This window comes from Salvia hispanica, chromosome 2 (genome assembly GCF_029641045.1).
Source record: "Salvia hispanica isolate PSC_SH4W2 chromosome 2, Shi_PSC_v1, whole genome shotgun sequence".
Lineage (NCBI taxonomy): Eukaryota > Viridiplantae > Streptophyta > Magnoliopsida > Lamiales > Lamiaceae > Salvia > Salvia hispanica.
The window spans coordinates 27,240,107-27,262,524 of NC_142693.1; the positions used below are offsets into that span (position 1 = coordinate 27,240,107).

Sequence of the window (22,418 nt, forward strand, 5' to 3'; positions counted from 1 at the left end):
TAACTAAAAAGATAATAAGCAAAAATAACTAATATTTTTTCCATCTCCTAATTCTATTAACTAGGAAATAAATAAAACCAAAAATTATACTTTTCCTAGCCACCAAGTTTTATATTCTACAACTGCATCATATTCCCCTTCTTGAAAAAGACTCGTCCTCGAGTCTACTTTCTCTCCATCATCACGTTCCACATTTGCCAATAATTCTGGAAATTTCACAAATAGGCGCAACAAATGTTCAGCTCCATATATAATTGATTGACCTATGCAGTTCTGACCACTCATAATTACGGGCAAGGCTTGTGCTTGTTGAATCGACATGGGCTCTCGTAATTGAGTTTCTTAATAGTACCCAAAATTTTATTAGCCAATTCTCTGTGGTGCCAGGCTTTGACTGGTGTAGGAACGTCCTTTCCATGTGGCTTCAATTCAAGTTGTTTCCCATGTGCAGCAACCTCTTCATAAGTCATTTTTGAAATTTCCTTCACTTCATTGTAGAAATTCTTACGGAGCAAAGGATAATCTGTAACAGCCCGCCCTCCTAGGGTACAATAAATGCGGCAGCTGCTACCCAAAACCGACTCTAAAGAGGTAAACATAGGCTAGGGTTTCATTTAAAGAGTACTGACCAAAAGAATTGGAAGGAATATCAGAGTATTTAATGCAACAACTTAACCTAGAAGTTTAAAGGAAGAAAGATATCATAAATAGCGATCAAAACATCTTAAGAGTACGACATAATATCCAAGACAAGGTCACAAGAAAAGACTAAGGCCTCAAACCGAAGGCAAGATGCAAATATTCCAAAAGAAATTCTAAAGTGTATCAAAATTCAGCGGAAAACGACCAAGAGAAAGTATAGCTATCTATGGAGACATAACTACGCATGAAGTTCAACATATCCATATTAATTAATTAATCTGCTCAACACCCGCCACCGCTCGTCATCATTCAACCTGCACATAAGGAAAACACATGCAGGGCTGAGTATTTTGAAATACTCAGTGAGCTCGTTGCCAAAACATTTTATAAGTTATGCCACCCTTACCAAGTGATCTCGAGTTTTAAGCAGTTATAAGAGATATATCACGAGTATCACAAAAATATATTTTCCATAGACTGGCCAGTCAAAATAACTCCCCATTTTCCTCATCAAAATAACAATCACAATCATTCCATGGTGCGACGAAAGTGTGGCCACACTTTCCGCCCATGAGACCGGCCGACTAGCAAGGACGGCTCCCGTTCCCCTAGTGTACACAGCCTGGTAGGGCTTGCGGCCCATACTCAGACCCGAATTCGTATAAACATATCCATAGCCCTAGCCCAATGGAGCGAACTCACAAACTAGGCATCAGGCGCACAATATCACAATAAAACAGACATAGGCATGGCATAACAGTTAAACCACCCTTATAACACCAATCAACATTTTGATAAAATAATAGAGAGTTTTTAGAGTAAAGCCCACCTCGACTGCTTGGTTTTCAAGTAGTTTCGCTTTTCTGTTATCCGGCTTCGCAACCAAAGTTTCCCTTTTTAATCATATAGGCACATATCACAAATTAGGTTCAATACTACTCTTACTCATGCATGTCTCATTACTTTTCCCTCTTCCCAACGATTTATCTTATCATTACTAATTAATCAAGATCATGTTTATCACACACGAATATTTAACCATCAAACACGCTCTACACAACACAACACACACACCACACGACACACACACACGCACGCACACACGGCACACACGCCACACACACACATGAACATATTCCCACATCCCTTTTACCCCACTTTTACTCAACCAAAATGCATGAGGGTTCAAGAAGACCGATTAATCGGTTAGAAGAAGAAAAAGAAGAAGTAGAAGAAGAATAAGAATAACTCTTAAACAAAATACCTTTTAGAGCAAAACGATCGGTAGAAAACAAGCATTAGCCTTGATTCTTCAAAGTTCTTGGATTAAACTTCAATTCTTCTCCAAAAGATAGCAAAATATTGGAGAGTAGAAGAAGAAAATTTGAGAGAGTGAGGGTGGGGGATTTTCGAAAATGTGGGGGCTAGGGTTAGGGGTTTTGGTTCTTATTTATAGAGTCCAACAAGATCTTTAGGTAATTAGAATAGAATATTTGGTAAGATCTCCTTCTCCACAATTAAATAAATAAATATTGTGAAATAGGGAAGAAGAATTAACAAAAAACGCACATTCCCTATTCTTAGTGGGAGAATTATCATTTTCTGCTCCGTGATATTTTATTCTACTCCGTGAAATATCTAAATTAAATCATAGGCTAATTAAATAGCCTAAGATTTCGAAATCCCCTTATTCCTCATCAATATTAACACCAATCTCTCCCACCATATCTCTCCAAATCTTTATTTATTTATTTAATTGAGGAGAATCAAATCTTCCCAAATATTCTATTTAATTACCTAGAGATTTTATTGAACCCTATAAATAGGAGCAAAACCTAACCCTAGACCACAAGAAAATGGCCCCCAACCCCATATCACACGCCACTCCTCCCTCTCCACTCTCTCTCAATTTTCTTCTACTTTTCTCCAATAATTCTTCATCTTTTGAGAAGAATTAGAGTTTGATCCTCAAGAATTGTTGAAGAATCAAGTCTCTACTTTGTTTCTACCGTTCGTTTTGACAAGAAAAGGTACCTATATATTAATCTTTGTTCATCTAACCGATTAATCGGTATTCTTGAACCCTCATACATCTAGATTGAGTGAAAGTAGGATAAATGGTATATGGAAAATATGTGTGTGCGCGTGTGTGTGTGTATGCGTGCATGCGTGTGCGTAATAACCCTCATGTGTGAGTTGATGGATTGTTGAGAAAGTGGGGAGTTGTTTGACTGGCCAGTCTATGAAAATAATTTTGTGATACTCGATGATATTTATTTTGATAATTGCAAACTCGAGTTCACTATGGTAAGGGTGGCATAACTATTAAAATATTTTGGCAACGAGTTCACTGGGTATTTCAAAATACTCAGCCCTGCATGTGTTTTCCTTATATGCAGGTTGAACGGCGACGAGCGGTGGTGGGTGTTGAGCACATTAATAAAATAAGATGGATATTTTGAACTTCGAGTGTAGTTGTGTCTTCATACATAGCTTCACTTTCTCTTGGTTGCTTCCGCTGAATTTTTGAAACTTATTAGTATCATTTGGTTGTTTTGAACTTATTCCTTTTGAATTAGAAGATCGAGACATATTGTGCTTTTGTTGAATTTATGTCAAACTCTTGACTTTTGATCATAGTTTATGGTATCTATTCTTCATTGATTTTCCTGGTTAAACCGTTGACTTATTGCATTGCTAGTTCGTTTAATACCTTGGTCAAATCTCTTTAAATGAAACCCTAGCCTATATTCTTATTGCTTTTAAGTCCGCCTTGGTAGCAGTCGTCGTATTTATTATACCCTAGAAATCCGGGCTGTTACACTACGAGTATCAGATTCGCAGATTTTTTTCATGGCCATCAATTTATTATCGCATCTCTGGTTGTCTCGAATTTGCTGAGCTAGCGTCGGTTTGATCCAGCTAGTAACCCACCAACTGTATCAATCTGAAATTCAACCCTCATAGCACTTAACGCACATAAGGATTTGCGACTGAGAGCATCTGCTACAACATTTGCCTTCCCAGGGTGATACTCAATAACTAAATCATAATCCTTGAGTAGTTCAACCCATCTTCTTTGTCTCAAGTTCAAATTCTTCTGAGATAAGATATATTTTAAGCTCTTGTTATCCGTGTATATTACACATTTTTCTCCATATAAATAATGTCTCCAGGTTCTCAATGCGAATACAACAGCGGCCAACTCAAGGTCGTGAATAGGATAATTTTTTTCATGCACTTTGAGTTGCCGTGAGGCATAAGCCATCACTATTCCTTCATGCATCAGAACACAACCCAACCCTGTTATCGAAGCATCACTATAAACTACATATTCCTTACCTGATACTGGTTGGGTCAGAATAGGAGCTTGAGTTAGCAACCCCTTTAATTTTTCAAAACTAGACTGTTGTTGGTCGGTCCAAACAAAAGGAATATTCTTTTGTAGCAGTTTAGTCATTGGAGCGGTAATGGTTGAAAAGTTCTCGACGAACCTCCTATAATAGCCTGCTAACCCTAGAAAACTTCGAATTTCAGATAAATTTTTTGGAATCTTCCAATTCAGCACAGCTTCAATTTTATGGGGATCCACCTGAATACCCGCAGCCGAAATGATGTGACCTAAGAAGCCCACTTTTGATAGCCAGAACTCACACTTGCTCAACTTCGCATACATCTTTTTTTCTCTCAAAATTTGTAGAACGATCCGAAGACGGTTATCATGTTCTTCTTCGTTCTCGGAGTAGATTAGAATGTCATCGATGAAATCAATTACAAACCGATCAAGATATTGTCTAAAGATGTGAATCATCCAATCCATAAAGATTGCAGGTGCATTGGTAAGACCAAAAGGCATGACTAAAAATTCATAATGGCCATAACGAGTTCGAAATGCAGTTTTATACACATCTGCCTCCTTTACTTTCATCTGATAATATCCAGACCTATGATCAATCTTCAAAAATACTTTTGTTCTCTTCAATTGATCGAAGAGGTCTTCTATCCGAGGTAATGGGTACCGATTCTTAATAGTAATCTTATTAAGTTGACGATAGTCCACACATAGCCTCATCGAACCATCTTTCTTTTTCATGAGGAGAACAGGGGTTCCCCATGGCAAGATGCTTGGGAGAATGAAACCTTTATCTAGTAATTCTTGTAATTGAGATTTCAATTCTTTAAGTTCTACTGGGGCCATGCGGTATGGTGCAATGGATACTGGGGCTGAAGCTGGTTGATTCTCTATCCCAAATTCTAATTCTCGATCAGGGGGCCAGCCAGGTAAATCTTCTGGAAATACATACGGATACTCATTCACTGTCCTCAATTTCTTCAAGTCTAGGTCATTCGGTCTTGTGTCCAATATGACAGCCAAGAAAGCTTCACACCCTTTTCCGGACATTTCCAAAGCTTTGAGTGCCGAAATCAAGCCGCATAAACTATTTGCCCCTTTCCCGGTCACTATTATCTCACCACCCTCGTTGTGCTTCAACCGAACCTTCCTAGTTTTGCAGTCAACCACGGCACTAAACCTTGACAACCAATCCCTGCCCAGTATCAGATCATAATCTTCAAACGGTAGTCCTAATAGATTGGCGGGAAAAATGAAGTCTTGTATTTTAAGCAGGCACTCTCTACATATTCTCCCAACATACACTCTCTGGTCTAGCGGGTTAGAAAATTCTACAAGATAGTTAGTTGGCTCGGCACATAGTCTTAGTTCATGGATGAGAGATTTACGAATGTAGGAGTGTGTAGAGCCTGGGTCAAATAATGCATAAACAGGAACATAATAAAGCTCAAAAGTACCTGATACTACATTGGCAGACTCAGTCTCTTCACCTGCCTTGATGGCATATGTGCGAGCTACAACTCTCGCATCAGAACGGGCAGAAGGTGTAGTAGTGGCTTTCTGTCCACGACCGCCAGAATACCCTCAGCCATTGCCCCTACCCCTGCCACTTGTTGGTGCTGACCTCTGACCTCTTATTAGAAGCCGTAATAGTACGAGATTCATCGACTTGAGGGCAATTTCTTATCAAATGGTCTTTAGACCCACATCTGAAGCAAGCCCCCAATCTTCTCCAATAGTCACCACGATGATAATGGTGACATGTGTTACATTTTGGAACTGGGGTTCCACTGTTAACCCCACTGCTTCCAACGGATATAGGTTGGGACTGTGACTGTCCCATCGATTTCTCACCTTGGAACCGATATGGTGTGAAGTGTAGACCTGTTTTGGCACTCTTGGATAATGTCTTAGAAGGCGGGACAATTCTCTTACTCTCAGAATTGGTTTCAGACGGTTTATGTATATATTCCTCGGCATAACGGGCTCGTGTTACCATGTCAGCAAATACATTATCTCTGTGGGGAGCAATTCTATCTCGAATGGCAGGGTTAAGGCCTCTGAGAAAGCAGCTACACTTATTCCTTTCTGTTGACACAAGTTCAGGAGCATATTTGCTTAATCTCATATATTCAATATAATAATCTTCAACCCTCGACGCCCCTTGTTCAAGATTCAAAAACTGAATCTGCATACTCTCCATAAAAAGCTCCCCTACATATTCTCGCTTGAATGCATCAAGAAAGAACTTCCAAGTAACTTCACCCTCCGATATTGATCTTCGTTTCATTTCCCACCAGTGATGTGCTTCTCCCTGAAGGAGAGATTCAAGACATTTTAGTTTTTGTTTGGGAGAACATTCAAGATTCTTAAGTACTCGCTCGGTACTTTCTAGCCATGCTCGGCCTCAGAAGGTTCGATTCCAGAAGTGCCATAGAACTTCTCAGCCCCCATCTTCTTAAGGTGCATAATAGGGTTACTAGGGGTCGTATGCGCCGTTGAAGTGGCAGGTGGTGGAAAGACTTGCATAGCTTGACCAAGAAGCCCCATCAAATTATGCATGAACACTGCAGGATCAATGTGGGGTCCCTGAGCCGCGCCTCCGGACATAGAGTGTGTAGCACTTTAATTGACTTCCTCTTCGGAGCCATTTAAGGGATTGACTTCAGGAGCAGACGGCAGCAAAGATTCTGGACAATTTTCATCATCCGTATTACCAATAACAGAATTATCAGACATTCTGCTAAAACACAAGGGAAAAAAAATAGTGAGATTAGGCCCGTCGATAGCACAATTTAAACTTGATTCTAGTGTCATATACTTAACTTACTATCCGAAAAACCCATACACAAACATGTAACCCAAACCACAATCCAAGAATCGACTCGAATTTGAGTTAACCATGCTCTGATACCAAAAATGTAACGCTCAAACCCGACTCAGAAAATACGGTTAACATAATTAAAACACTTCACAAAAGAAAAGAAAAAAACAAACTTACTTTAACATAATTATTAGAACTTTAAAACACACAAACGAGAAATTACAGAAAAAAATACTTAGGAGCGACAGTTAAAACAACTCTCGAACTTTTCTGTCCTAAAGTAAAGTATCATAAAATATCATGTTTTTTTTTAAAACAAAACAACGTTAGTCACCGGCTACAGCTCTATACACGCACCAAAATAAGTATGTACATTTATATACTTCAAAAAGTTTAAGTATATGCCACTAGAGTTTTAGTTCAAAATAAGTATGTACAGGCCAGTCAGATGTGCTATCGCGCCAAAATCTCTCGTTCTCCTTTTTCCTTGCTGAAACTACAAAAGAAAGTAAACAAAAGAATAAGCCACATGTACTTAATTAGTGACAATATGAGCTATATAAATGCCAACATACTAATAAACCCAAACACATCTCCATAGGTAAACTGAAAGCATAACTGGATGCTTATATATAAGAAAGTTTATTTAATGATTTAGGTTTTTATGCGCGAAGTGTTTAGATTTCATAACAGAAGTTCCAGAATTGATACTAAGCCCTCCATAGAGGATACAGAACGGAGGCTTCTTTAACCATTGGGATAAATTCGGAATGAAAGTTGGACCATCCATATGTTTTTCTTTTACAGAATGGAGGCCAAGTCTTCCATAAAATAGGCACAGCCTATTCCAAAGAATTCCTTATACAATACCGATATTGTACCGGCCACAGAATCCCAATATTTATAATATTTCATCAATACATTATCTAAACAAAGAAGTGTGATGTATGAAAACGCATATTTTCCATTCAACCCTCATAACCTTACTGAAACTTTCAACCACTAATTGTAAAATAGCAACACAATTAATTTTATCAGTAAACTCTATCATCCACAACTTACCATGATCATAAAATAAACAAGAACTTCTTACGTTTTCATAATTTGCATTATTTAAAGATACCATCAATAGCAATGTATACAATATGACGAGATTTTCTACATGGGTGAAATTGTGCTTAGTGCAATATACATATCACTAACCGATTACGAAGACTCGAGAATCCCTTAGCCCTTGATGGAATGAGAAGCTCTTCCGCTGCAATTAACTTCTTGAGCTTCAAAAGCATACCACAGTAATAACACAATTAAATTAGTAGCAATAACTCAAATAAAATCAAATTCCTCCAGTATGTAGAGTAATTTAAAATGAAAGCCACAACTGAGTATAAAAATTAGAGAAATTTAATAATCATTCCAGAATATACATCCATGAATTATTCTATTGTGTGGATGAGAGAAAAACTTAGAGAACACAAGCTTGAGTCAAAAACAAAAAAAAATCCCCAAATACACAACTAAAACTTTTTAAGTCATTCAAAACTATTCACTATAAGGAATAAAATTCTTCACACCATTGAAGCTCTGAAATTCCTCCAATTTCAATTAATTAAAAGAGAATCTAGGTCAATTGAAGAACAATTCAGCTCAAAACTCAATTAAATTTGCAGGAAAGGTCGAGCTCCTCCTAAATTTTGCAACTACTCACCTTAGATGTGCTTCAAGCCCTAGGCCTTAACTTTTATGGGAAAGATGAATAAGGGAGAAAGGAGATAGGAGATAGACGAGTATATACGTCCTGATCGAAGCGGGAGAGTGGATTGGAGCGGGACCGAAGAGGACAGAGAAAGATATGCTATTCTATAAGGGATAACTATGTGTTTGTGTGTGAAAAGGTGTGTTTCACGACACCTAAGTTTTGAGGGAGAGAAAGATTTATATTCTTTCCCAAAGTAACACCCTTAAGCCCACCTAGCAAGTTTCCCATTATTTAACTATTTTTTTATTTATTTTTTTAAAAGTAACAAAGTAAACAAAAAAAATCTTCTCTAATTTAGGAAAAATAAGCTCCAAATTATCATGAACTCTAGGCCCAAAATTTTGGGTCATTACAAAAAGACTACTGAAAACCTTCACAACAATTGATTTATCGTCCAATAGTTTCTCTGGGAGTATTCCACCTTCCATAGGAAATCTTAAAATTCTCAAATATTTGAACCTATCCCACAATAGCCTCACAGGACATATACCTTCATCTCTTGGAAACATGAGCTAACGCGAATCATTGGATTTGTCAACAAACAAACTGGATGGAGACCTTCCAAGTGAATTGACAAGGTTGACATTTCTTGCGAAATTAAATCTTTCAATGAACAATCTCGTTGGGAAAATACCACGATCTAATCAATTCTCCACATTTGAGAATGATTCGTATATGGGAAACTTGGGATTGTGTGGATTTCCGTTGACGAGAAAATGCGATGATGGGAATGGACTAACAATAAACCCCGCAGATGAGAAAGGCAACAACCTATCTTTTATGCAAGAAGTTGGCATATAAATGGCCTTTGGTTTTATTTTCAGATTCTGGGGAGTTATTGGTTCTTTCGTACTAAAGAAATCATGGATATTTGCATTCTTCAACTTCTTTGATGCTGTTGGAGATTGGCTCTATGTTAGGAGTCTTGTGCTTGTACCCAAATGGAGACGGACCTAAAATAAGGTACTAATCACTTCATACCATTTTGATGTTGACTTGAGTTTTTGTTAAATGTTATTAGCAGTAAATTATATGGAAATAGAATGACTGTTGACCAATATCTTTTTTACTAAAAAGAAAAATTTGAACCATTTTGGTCCCTTTAATATCAATTGTGCACACATGGTTGATGCATTTTTATGCGATTGGAGCAAATGACGCGGAAAACGTTGATTGTGTTGGAATGACTTGAATCATGGCGTCAAATTCATGTGATGCTAGCGGAACAGATTGAGGAATCAAATTCATCGTTGAGCTATGATGTTCGATGGACCATTGGACATTCTTTAAGTGACTAAATTGTCCTTTTATTTGTTTTGCATGCTTTTTTTTTGTAATTTTGTTACTTCCTTCTGAATCGGTAGGGTTTCAAACCACTTATAAATAATGGATTTCATGGTTTTCAACGAGTTTCAGATATTATTAATAAATTTTAGAATTTAAGAAGCTAGGGTTATGTGTTTTCTCCATCAGCTTCTCTCACTCTCCATCACAAGAAGAAGGTGATAATGAATGAATTCATAGATAGATATTTAGTTGGCGATCTGTTGTGATGAGATATGGAAGTCGATTAGCTTTTCCTCTTACTTGTTTCCTCTATCAATTTTAAAAATGGAACAAAATTTAACAGTTTTATAGGCAGAACTGAACAATTCTTTAACAATTCTTGTAGGATAGAAACCAAGTTGAGGAGTTCTTCTAAACCTTATGAGATTGTTTTTCAGTTAGTCGTGGTTACAGAGATTTTTCAGGTACTAAACCTAAAGAGATAAGCATATAATTTGACCCAAAATAAAATTTTATTTTCTTTACCAAATAATTTCTCAAGGCCTTATGATAAGAATACAAACTTGGGATGATTTTCTTTTCCATGATCTATCTAGTTTTACAAAAGCCCAAAAGGTTATTAGATAATTTGGCCCAAAACAAAATTCTACTTTCAAGGACCAAAATAGTGAATTGCATCGTCCAGTCAAAAAAAAGTTTGGTTTGAATTGATTAAAGAAGCTTCCCTAATTTCAAATAACGAGACACGGACACCAAATGCGACTTTATACTCCAAGTGGGACTTGATTACATGAGCTTCACTCTTTTTTTAGTTAGACAAAGTTTTCGTTTTGCAGTTAACTTGCCATGGAAAAGTAGCCAATATATATTTTTCAAATGTTACAAATCCAATTTTTTTTTCATAGCCCCAATCATAGTCCAAGTTAGTGATGCTCCACTATTTCATTCTACTCATAATTATTAAAAAAACTAATATATAAAATAGGACTCATATTCCTCTAATTTTTTTTTATCCACTTTCTTCATAAAGTCAGACAGTTAGTTAAAATCAGCACCGATCAAATATGTGACTTCTATTGGAGATCGAAGGGAATATGTTTTAGTTTTAATGAGTAAATTCAATTAATGAAATGTAAGATCTGATAACCAAAATTAGTAAAAGTGAAATGAGACATTTAATTATAGATATCTGAAAATAATAATACGAGATATCAATCGAGGACGAAGAGAGTAAAGTTAAACGGAAAAGCTTGACTCATTTTTTAGTGGGACTTGACTTTTGAAAATATTATTTTTGTTTTGAATAAAAGGGCATCTCCTATGCTTCTTGTTTCCCAGCATCACAATACATAGCTCTCTTGCATCTACAATATGGAGAGAGTTTCCCCATTTTTCCTACTTTGTCTTTTTGTATTGTTATCTTGTCTTAGCCTTGCTATGTTGGGTATCAGCGGTACTCCAGGATCGACACACAAACAGAATTTTATTAAACTCGACAACAGTGTACGAAACACCGATACACAACACCAACACAACACTACAACACTTTTGAGGACACACCCCAAAATACACTCTTGGAGGACACACCTCACAAGATACCCGAGGACACACCTCGCACACTAACTCTCGTACACACTCCACGCACACTTGCTACTTGTGTACTCACTCTATTTGTGTACACTACAAAATAGCCTAGTGCCTATATTTATAGTAGTATATATCGGTTGTTTTTCCGACTTTGAATTTGCTAGAATATTCTAGCCTATTACCATAATATAATATACCTAAATCTAATTATTTAATAATGCATCCAAGTTGCAAGGTAGTTCTCGGCACTTCCAGATTATTCCCATAAGTCGTTGGTGATATAATTCCAACATTCCACCTCAACACCGACTTTCTTCTCCGTATATTAAGTTGCTCTTGTAGCTTCTGTAATTTCAAATCACTGAGCTCTTTCTGCATTTCTCCTTTTCTGGCTGCTGATTTCTTTCGCGGTTTGCTTGATCCTTGTGCTTGTGAGTTCTCCGACTCTTTGCTGGTCTCCAAAAATTTTTCTAGTTGCTTCAGCTTCGACGAATCCTGATCCATTTCAACCTCTGATAATTTTATTCCTTCTCCTTCATCATTTTCTCCTTGAGTTTCTGGAAGCTCCACATGTTGCTCGTCGATTTCCTCCTCAACTTTTAGCGGCTCCAGCTTTATTTCTCCATTTGCTTTTTCCCAAATCTCCTCAATAATATTCCCCTCTTCGTCTTCAATAATCAACATGGAATCGTCAAAGTTCCAATCTTCTTCTTCTATAACGGAGAACACCTGAGACTCCAACTCTCCTTCACACAGAATAGCTAATGCTTTCATGTCCCATTCCTCTTCATCTGGTGATGCTCCGCTAGTTATCACTGCATGACTTTCTACAGGCTTATTCTCTGACCGACAATACCTGACTATGTGGCCCTTCTTCCCACAATTATAACATATTCCATCAAATCTTCTTGATTGATGAGATTCGCCGCTCCGACAATTTCTGCATTCTGCTCCTCCTCGCTGAGAGCGCCTCTCATCTTCATCATCATCTTCTCTTTTACGCCGATAATCACGATCACCTTCGTCTCTTCTACACCAATGATCTCGATTACCTTCTTCTCTTCTTCGCCAACGATCATTTCTGGCAACAGAACAGAGCTTCTTCCTCATAATCCTTCACTGCTACTTTAGACATCTTATCATCCAAAGTCTCTTCATTGGACAAGATATTCTCTAACTCGTCCAGAGTTGGCTGTGTAGCCCAACCACGCGTGGCAGTCACAAGACCCTTGAACTCGGGTCTTAGACCATGGATGATGATCCTCCTCATTCTCGTCTCATTAATCACATTATCAGGATCTAATTTCGAAATCTCTTCACATAATGATTTTACTTTAGAAAAGTACTGACTTACACTGAGCTCCCGTTGCGAGATGGAGAATAGCTTATTCTCCAGGCGCTGCAGCTTTGCCTCGTTCTTCTTGGCGAAAGCGGTCTTCAGAATCTCCCACACCTCCTTCGGTGTCTTAGGTAACCTGATACGCTGCATCTGCTCGTCTTCCACTGCAACCATCAGCACGCACATCGCTCTTCCACATTTCATCTCCCACTCCTTTCGCGCCTTTGCGTCGCCAGTCGGTGGTGTGGTACTCTCTCCTCCAACAATATCCCATAAGTCCTGACCTATGAGATAATGTTTCATACGGATACTCCAATTTCCGTAGTTGTTGCTATTTAGCTTCTTGATGCTATTTGCAACTCCAGAAAAATCCGCCATCTGGTAATGGTATTCTCCAGCTGTCAACTCTAGCAGAGTAACTACGCCAACAATAGTCTCAGGCTACTAATTCCGGCAGAGTAACGGTATACTCTCGGCCTGCGAATGAACACCTCAAAATATCATGGCTACAACAACGATCACCACAACTCCACGTGATGTGGCTCTGATACCATCAGCGGTACTCCAGGATCGACACACAAACGGAATTTTATTAAACTCGACAACGGTGTACGAAACACCGATACACAACACGATGGTGTACACAACACCAACACAACACTACAGCACCTTTGAGGACACACCCCAAAATACACTCTTGGAGGACACACCTCACAAGATACCCGAGGACACACCTCTAGCTCTACGAGGACACACCTCGCACACTAACTCTCGTACACACTCCACGCACACTTGCTAATTGTGTACTCACTCTATTTGTGTACACTACAAAATAGCCTAGTGCCTATATTTATAGTAATATATGTCGGTTGTTTTGCCGCCTTTGAATTTGCTAGAATATTCTAGCCTATTACCATAATATAATATACCTAAATCTAATTATTTAATAATGCATCCAAGTTGCAAGGTAGTTCTCGACACTTCCAGATTATTCCCATAAGTCGGTGGAGATATAATTCCAACATGCTACCACTTGTCAAATCAATAGTGATGAGTTTGCACTTCTTGCTTTTAAATCCCTCATCACTTCAGATCCTTCCAATATATTGAAAAAAAATTGGACCGCCGAAACCTCTGTTTGTACATGGTTCGGAGTTACTTGTGATTCAGCTCATACTAGGGTTGCTCATTTGGATCTCTCGGATATGGGACTCGGAGGTAGCATTCCACCAGAAATCGGAAATCTTTCTTTTCTTGTTTCTCTAAATTTGAGTGGAAACTCTCTTCATGATCACATGCCAAAGGACATTTGCAGATATAACAACCTTCCAAGTCTTAAGGAACTTCTACTATCCAATAACAATTTGGAGGGAGAGATACCAGTGAGTTTGGGTGAATGTCCTCAACTTGAGATTCTTGCCTTGTCATACAACAACTTTGTGGGACATGTGCCTACACAAATTGGGAACATCACAAGCCTTAAGAGATTATGCATTTATGACAACAATCTAAAAGGTGTGATCTTATATTTATAGTAAGAATTCAGCTAAGTTGCTTTAATCATGTTGTTTACTTAATAATGTTATGGTCATTACATTTATCAATTGAGATTAATTGTATAGGTACAATTCCGAAAGATATTGGTCGTTTGAATAAACTGGAGTTGAAGCGTTTGGGCTTTAACGAACTCAGCGGAGTAATCCCAAAAGAAGTTGGGAACATGACAAGGCTTACTGATTTATCGCTATCGAATAATTCTTTAAGTGGTACTCCCTCCGTTCCCTCATGTCATTTTTCAATTTCGGGAAGTTCCCTCATAGTTGAGTTTTTTTTCATGTATAGTAACTTTTTTCTCTTTCTTACTTTGCTCTCTCTTATTCTCTTTACTTTATTCACTTTTTACTTTATTCTCTCAACCCTTTTCGCTTTCTTACTTTTTTATCTATATATTTAACACACTCAACATTTCCTTCTTAACTCCGTGCCGAAAAGTTTCGCCCCAACTATGAGGGAACAGAGGGAGTACAGTTAATTTCACAAAATTAACTCTTTTACCTACAATATATATGTTCACAGCATATAATATGCATGTACAATTTAGATTTAAAGAAATTTTATTTATATCCTTCTCATGTTTCAAATAAATGGTTTGAAGGTCCAATACCATCCACCATTGAAAATCTATCAAATCTGAAGCACTTGGTTCTTCGTTTCGACAAATTAAATGGTGAGCTCTCATCCTCCATCTGAACTTGACATATCTTGAACAATCTTGTTGGGCAAATAATTCATTTTAATATTTACTCGCATACAAGATGTCATGTCAGTACTATGTAATGACAATATATAAATCTCAAAAATACCTAAATATTAGTACCTAAAGCATTTTGTTATATCCCTAAATGCCAGCTAGAACTCGAATGAGTCGGAATATGGTAACATCTAATGCAGACAAGACAAGATAACATACATATGCTTGCAATGAGTAAAATGTCATCCATGTAACCATGTTCATTTTCGATACAACAAATTGTTTGAAGACAAGATAACATACATATTGTTTGAAGATCCACTTCCATCTGCAATCGGAAATCTTCTAAATTTGGAGTCCATATATCTCTCTTCCAACAAATTAAGTGGTGAGCTCCCATACTCCATCTGCAAGTTATCACACCTTTCTTATCTTCTTCTCTCAAACAATACTCTGGAAGGAAGGAAGACTGCCACAGTGCTTTGGAAACTTCAGCGGATCTTTGACCATCTTTCATTTAAACGAAAATCAATTTAGTGGCCTCATTCCATCAACCTTTTCTAAGAATTATAGTCTTTTGTCAATCAATATGGGTATTAACAAATTCCACGGACGGTTACCTAAATCCTTAATTAATTGCCAAAGTCTAAGGGGTCTCGACATTGGAAATAATGAAATACAAGACGAATTTCCTTTTTGGATGGAAGGCCTACCTGAGCTTCGAGTGTTAGTGTTGAGGTCTAACAAGTTTGGTGGTAACATGTCGCTTCCTTCGCGAACCAAGTTACCATTTCCAAGGTTGCAAGTTTTCGATGTGTCTCATAATGAATTTCAGGGCTCTCTACCTCAAAGATTTTTCAACAATTTCAAAGCAATGATTGAGCCGGTAGAAATTGAAAATGATTACTTTCTAGATGACTTGGAGATGAGGCTCTTCTTGAAAGGTCAGGATCAGTAATCGACTATTGGAAACATTCACAGTAATTGACTTATCCTACAATAGATTTAATGGAACTATTCCACCTTCCATAGGAAATCTCAAGATTCTCAAATACTTGAACTTGTCCCACAATACCCTCATGGGACATATACCTTCATCTCTTGGAAACTTTAGTGAACTTCAATCATTGGACTTGTCAACAAACAAATTGGATGGTGAAATTCCAAGTGAATTGACAAGGTTGACATTTCTTGCGAAATTAAATCTTTCAATAAACAATCTTGTTGGGAAAATACCGCGACCCAATCAGTTCTCCACATTTGAGAATGATTCATATATGGAAAACTTGGGATTGTGTGGACTTCCGTTGACAAGAAAATGCAAAGATGAGAATGGGCCAATTGTAAACCTCGCAGATGAGAAAAGCAACAACCTATCTTTTATGCAAGAAGTTGGCATATCAATGGCCTTTGGTTTTATTTTAGGATTCTGGGGAGTTATTGGCTCTCTCATAGTAAAAAAATCATGGAGATTTGCGTTCTTCAACTTCTTTGATTTTGTTGGAGATTGGCTCTGCGTTAGGAGTCTTGTGCTTGTATCCAAATGGAGACGGAGCTAAAAGTAAGGTACTAATCACGTCATCCCTTCAACTTCTTTGATGCTGTTGCTGACTTGAGTTTTCATTAAATGTTATTGGCAGTAAATTATTATGGCGTCAAATTCACGTGATGCTTGCGGAACAGAGTGAGGAGTCAAAGTCATCGTTGATTGTGTTATTCAGGCTTTTTTTTGTACTTTTGTTACTTCCTCTGAATTGGTAGGGTTTCAAACCACTTATAAATAATGGATTTCATTGTTTTTCAATCAGTTTCAGATATTATTAATAAATTTTATAATTTAAGAAGCTAGGGTTATGTGTTTTCTCCATGAGCTTCTGTCACTCTTGTGACGCATTTGCATCACAGCGTGCACAAGAAGAAGGTGATAATGAATGAATTCATAGATAGATATTTAGTTGGCGATGTGTTGTGAGGAGATATCGAAGTGGATTAACAGTTGGGATTTGAATTGTTAACATAAGAAGTGCAAGAAAGAGAATTGTGTTGATGACGTGGCATCGAGAATGCATTTATTTTCGTGAGTTGATATGGTCGATTTGAGTTAGGGCTGTGTTGAAAGTTTGAAAAGTCAAACTTTGTGATTTAAATGATGTGGCATGTGATTTATTTATTTGTGAGATTATGTGGTAAATTAATTATCTAAGGGTGAGTGAGAATGTTACAGAAAATTTCCATAAATACTTGTCACCCTAATTCTTGTAATTTTCGAACCCTAGACCCCTTGAAGAGAAATTCTATTTCTTCCGGAATTTATTTAATCCTTGGGATTTTTATCCAAATTAAATCCAAGACCCAATTATTTCCTTTTAAAGAGAGAGAAGAATCGACCCCTTGGTTTTCAATAGTGATTTTCGAAAATCACTATGTTGGGAAGGAAATGGTATTTTGCCTATTTTATTTATTCCTTGTTTGATTTCCTTCCATACCTAGAATTTAATTATTCTACCAAATCTTTCCATACTTCAAGAGATCTTGCCTGACCTTATTTTAGTTAATATTCCAAAAATCCATGCCTTATTTAAAAAGGCTAGAAATCGCCCCTTACCTTGTTGCACGGAGAATTTTCCTTATTTTTATTTTGCTCCATGATATTTTATTCTATAAGGAAAAATACCAAAACAAAATCATGGCTAGTTGGAGAGCCTCATTTTCGAAAATTATAGGGATTTGCCCTAGGATCTATTTTTGTTAATTCTTCTTCCCTACTTCACAATATTATTTTATTTTATTTTAATTAATTGGGAGAATGAGATCTTACCAAATATTCTATTCTAATTACCTAAAGATCTTGTTGAGCACTATAAATAAGAGAAACATCAACCCTAGCCCCATAATTTTCGGCCCCCACCCTCACACACACTCTCTCAATTTTTCTTCTATATTACTCCATTAATCCTTCATCCTTTGAGAAGAAATTGAAGTTTAATCCAAGAACTTTGAAGAATCAAGGCTAATACTTGTTTTCTACCGATTGTTTTTCGCTAAAAAGGTATTTTTATTTAAGAGTTATGTTTGTTCTTCTTCTACCTCTTCTTTTTCTTCTTCTAACCGATTAATCGGTCTTCTTGAACCCTCATGCATCTTGGTTGAGTGAAAGAGGGATAAAAAGGGATGTGGGGACATGTGTATGTGTGTGTGCCGTGTGTGTGTGTGCCGTGTGTGTGTGTGTGCCGTGTGTGTGTGTGTTGATGTGTTGTGTAGTGTTTGATGGTTAAGTCTTCGTGTGCGATAAACATGATCTTGAGTAATTAGTAATGATAAGATAAATCGTTGGGAAGAGGGAAAAGTAATGAGACATGCATGAGTAAGAGTAGTATTGAACCTGATTTGTGATATGTGCCTATGTGATTAAAAGGTGAAACTTTGGTTGTGATAAACTAGTTTTCGTCACTCGGAATTGATCACTATTTGCACTATATGTTGAATATTTGCATGAAAAAAGATGTTTTTTGGCAGGGAATGGACCATTAAGTTCGGAAGCTGCTGAATGAAGGCAGAGGAAAACATGCAAAAAAGAGGGAAAAATGACAAAGAATGGAAGAAAGTGGAGGAAGAGGGCAAAGAAGACCCAAACTGCCCAAGCTGTTAGACTGGCCAGTTTAAACCTGATGGGAAAATGACTAAAGCCACTTCCACACACTTATCAAGGACAACTCTCACTTGCTACACACGCCCATATCAGTCCCTGGGGAGGAAAAAAGAAGAAAAATATCATTTATTGGATATATGTATTAAAAAGACTTTAACTTTCCAAGAACGACTAGTCACTCATCACTTAGCTTTAGTTTTGGTTTATTCTCTCTCTAGAAAACTTTTCTCTCTTCCTTAAGAAGAGAGATCTCAACTTCAAGGCTGCCAAGATCTTAACTCACCATGGGTTGAAGTAGTAGTAATTTAGTAGTAGTGTTTAATTTCTCTAGTTGTTTGTCCTTAACTTTTGGAGTTCTTTTGCTCCTTTCTCAATCTTAGTTGTTGTTGTTGTTGTTGGACTTGTTTTAAATGCTCATTTCAAGTAGTAATTGCTCTTAGTGTTTATGTATTGAATGTGTTTTAAAGTTTAGTTCTTGTTTGATTTCCGATTTTAACTTGTTGTTTAGTTCTAGTGTTGGTTATGCTCTTGTTTAGTTAAAATTTCTTTCAAGCTTTTAAAATCAGTTTCTCTTCACCATGTTTAAGTGTTCTTTAAGCTTCTCTCCATCATGTTTAAGTGCTTTAATTTTCAGATTTTCATTTGGTGTTTTCAATGCATATTTAGGTAGTTTAATTGATGATTTTATGATTCTCTTGCATATTTAATTATGTAGCAGCCATCTATTCTCTTTCTTACTCTTATTTTCGTGCCTTTAGTGTAGAATTAGGAGCCATGATCAACTTTTAGGAGTTAAGTGGAAGAACCATTAGTTGTAGGCTTTTGTCCAATGGTTTTACACCTTGGGTAATAGAAGTTGGGAGACAACAAGTACATGATTCCTTTCCACTTTTGGCAGCTCTTTTAGTTTAGTTAATCCCTGCACTCAACCTTCCATTTACTTCTAATTTACTTTAGTTTGCTTTAGACAACCTTTTAAGGGTCACAATCCTAGTTTCTAGATTTCTTTAGTAGCCAACACTTAGTTTATTTTCCTTAGTCTTTTAACTTAGTTCCTTTTGCTTTCTGAACTTAGGATGCTCATGCAAGTTGCTGCTCTCTTTTCATTTCCGAAATGTTCTTATTTTCGCCACTGCTAAGTTGCCCAGTTTACCAACTTGCCCAGTCTGCTTTCCAGTTTAAATGCTTTCTTTTAATTGCATGTTATTTGCGCTTTTAGTTCTCAATCCTAGCTTAAGTCTTATTTACATTTTGTAGTTTAGTTCCCACCCCCAATTTAGAGCGTGGCGGCATCGCCATAATCTTTCTAAGTGTGGAAATGCATAACGGATGCTACCGTTCCTCGTGGGTTCGATACCCTAACTTACCACATACTAATTAATAGTATTTTGGAAAGTGGGAACTTATAAATCTTGTTGAATAGGAAGGGACACGCGCCTACGACACGCGTGCGAAATCCCGACCTCTCAGTATTACTGGATAGTCATATGTTTGATTGTTTCCTTTTTACTTGTTACTCCCTTGTGCCCCAATAATTCGCACCAATTTCCTTTTCTGTTCGTTCCTGATTAACTTTTTACTAATTTTTGTAATGGACTCCTTGTTCCACTAACTCATTATACTCACATTTTATTATAAAAAATTAATACTCCCTTCGTCCCCCATTAAGAGTCTTATTTTGTCATTTTCGTTCATCCCTCATTAAGAGTCCTATTTCACTTTACCCTCAATAAGAGTCCTATTTCACTTTACCATAAATAGTAAGTAGGCCGCATTCCCTCTGGACATGAGTTGAAATTGGTGACAACATGGCCTGAATTCTTGGAGGCCGTGAAGCAGAGATTAGACCCTCCCTGTGCGTTGAAAGTGACAGGTACGATTTCGGGGGTTTATGTCGAAACCTTAATAAGTGGCGGCAGTACACATAATTTCATCCATCCCAACATCGTCGAGCAGCTTCGGTGGCATGTTACACCAACCAATCCTCCTTTTCATGTGTATGTGGGCAATGGTTATTTGGATTCATGTAAACAAAAGTGTAGCAATGTCAAGATTTCACTTCATGGACATGAGTTTGTTGTTAATTTATTTGTGGACCATTTCTCGATTTATGCGTGTCATCCTTGCGCAGGGCCATGCTAATCTTCTCTGTATCGTTCCAATTTTATCGGATGTCCCCAAAGGGACTTGTTGATTTATCTGTGCTCCCCATTCATGATCCAAAGATGGTCTTAGGAGCTCCGTGGCTGAAGACTTTGGGTGACGTATACCGGAACTATGCCAAGCATATGATAGAATTTATGCATAATGATATAAGCTGGTTATGTTACACGGCGTTTGGGAGAACGGACGGCATATTTTTTACAATGCAAAGAAGGGCTAGGAATGTTTTTAAATGGAAGAAGACATTATGATTAGTATTTTATTTGAAGTAAGTTGGGATTTGATTTTATTTTTATTTGTTTTAGAGTTGTTGATGTGTTATCGATATATTGTGGGTGATAAAAAAGGTAGAATTAAACATGAAGGGATCAATTAGTTGGTGTTTGGCAAATCCTGAGATTAAGACTTTGATTAGAATGTGATCCTTTATTTTTATCTATTTACATTTGTTATCATCTTTTACATCTATTTTTATCTAGTATTAACTTGTTTCTGTGTCACTTTTATCATGCATGTGGTAAGTTTCCTCACAAGACTCGCAAAAGTTTAACAATTATCTTGAAAGAAAAAACAATTATTTGCAACAAATTTTTTAGAATAAACTAGCATATGAAATGAGCCTTCATAGAAATACAAATTTGCAAATTTTAAAATGCATTATTTGCAAAACATCACCCATTAATTGCTCCCAACATGCGAGACTGCCGAATAAAGCTCAACAAAATTAACAAGAATGCTTATCTTAAATCACCTCCTCCTTGGGCTTGTAGTTGCTCTATTTCTTCTCTTCGTCTTATATTTATATCCAACGTCAAAAAAGAATTCGACTAACCATCTTGGCCTTCTGCTTCTTATAACCATCTAAATCCATACTCATCACCATCATCATCATCTTCTTGAGGGCTTGAGGCCATCAATTGTGTCACACTGCTTTGCCAACGGAACTCCACACAATCCCGAGTTTCCTATGTATGAATCATTCTGAAATGTAGAAAAATGCTTAGATTGTGGTATCGGCCCCTCAAATTTATTCATTGATAGGTTTAATTACGAAAGAAATGTCAACCCTGACAGGTCATTTGGAATTTTTCCTCTCAATTTGTTCCATGACAAATCCAATGACTCAAGAATACTTGTATTCACAGGAGACACAGGACTCTGTCTCGTGAGAGTACTACGGGACAAATTCAAGTATCCCAGAGAATTAAGATTGCCTATGGAATAGCAAGTAGATGGGTATCTCAATAAAACAAAATATTTATGAGAAAACAATATCTTCATTGCTTCCAGAAAATCTCTAAGCAAAGATCCACTTTAAAGATTAAATTCCTCACAAAATTCCTTTCTAAAAGAATATTAAAAGCTAATAAACTAAAGAAGACTCTTAGAGAATGATCAGCAATGATCCTAATGAGATTATGCATCCTATGTTCTTATTTTGCTCAGAGGACTTCAATTCTACATGATAATTAAAATCAGAGAAGTGAAGATCTCGACTTAAGGCTAGGATTCTCAATTACCTTCAAAGATTCAATTACATGGAATTAATTAATTAAATAAATCGA

General features: G+C 37.0%; 1 long non-coding RNA gene, 1 other non-coding gene and 2 pseudogenes across 5 annotated transcripts in view; 1 reads left to right on the top strand and 3 right to left on the bottom strand.

Annotated features, from left to right (window-relative positions):
• LOC148931995 (uncharacterized) overlaps positions 1–22,418 on the bottom strand; it is a 62,385-nt pseudogene that overhangs the window by 2,823 nt on the left and 37,144 nt on the right. The window contains exon 3 of the transcript XR_016135612.1: positions 21,860–22,067. The product of XR_016135612.1 is annotated as an uncharacterized LOC148931995 (transcript). The remainder of the gene's footprint in view (positions 1–21,859; positions 22,068–22,418) is intronic.
• LOC148931996 (uncharacterized) lies at positions 6,290–8,731 on the bottom strand. Of its 3 annotated transcripts, none has more exons than XR_016135614.1 (4): positions 8,527–8,731; positions 8,022–8,095; positions 7,256–7,314; positions 6,290–6,734 (listed from the first exon to the last, which is right to left on the bottom strand). It is a non-coding gene; the product is annotated as an uncharacterized LOC148931996 (long non-coding RNA). The 3 variants fall into 3 exon arrangements; XR_016135616.1 differs by having other exon boundaries at positions 6,290–6,737; XR_016135615.1 differs by lacking the exon at positions 6,290–6,734 and having other exon boundaries at positions 6,980–7,314; positions 8,527–8,730.
• On the top strand, positions 11,236–16,600 carry LOC148931997 (uncharacterized; annotated as a pseudogene).
• Positions 20,776–20,877, bottom strand: LOC148931998 (U6 spliceosomal RNA). The gene has a single exon (XR_016136130.1). It is a non-coding gene; the product is annotated as a U6 spliceosomal RNA (small nuclear RNA).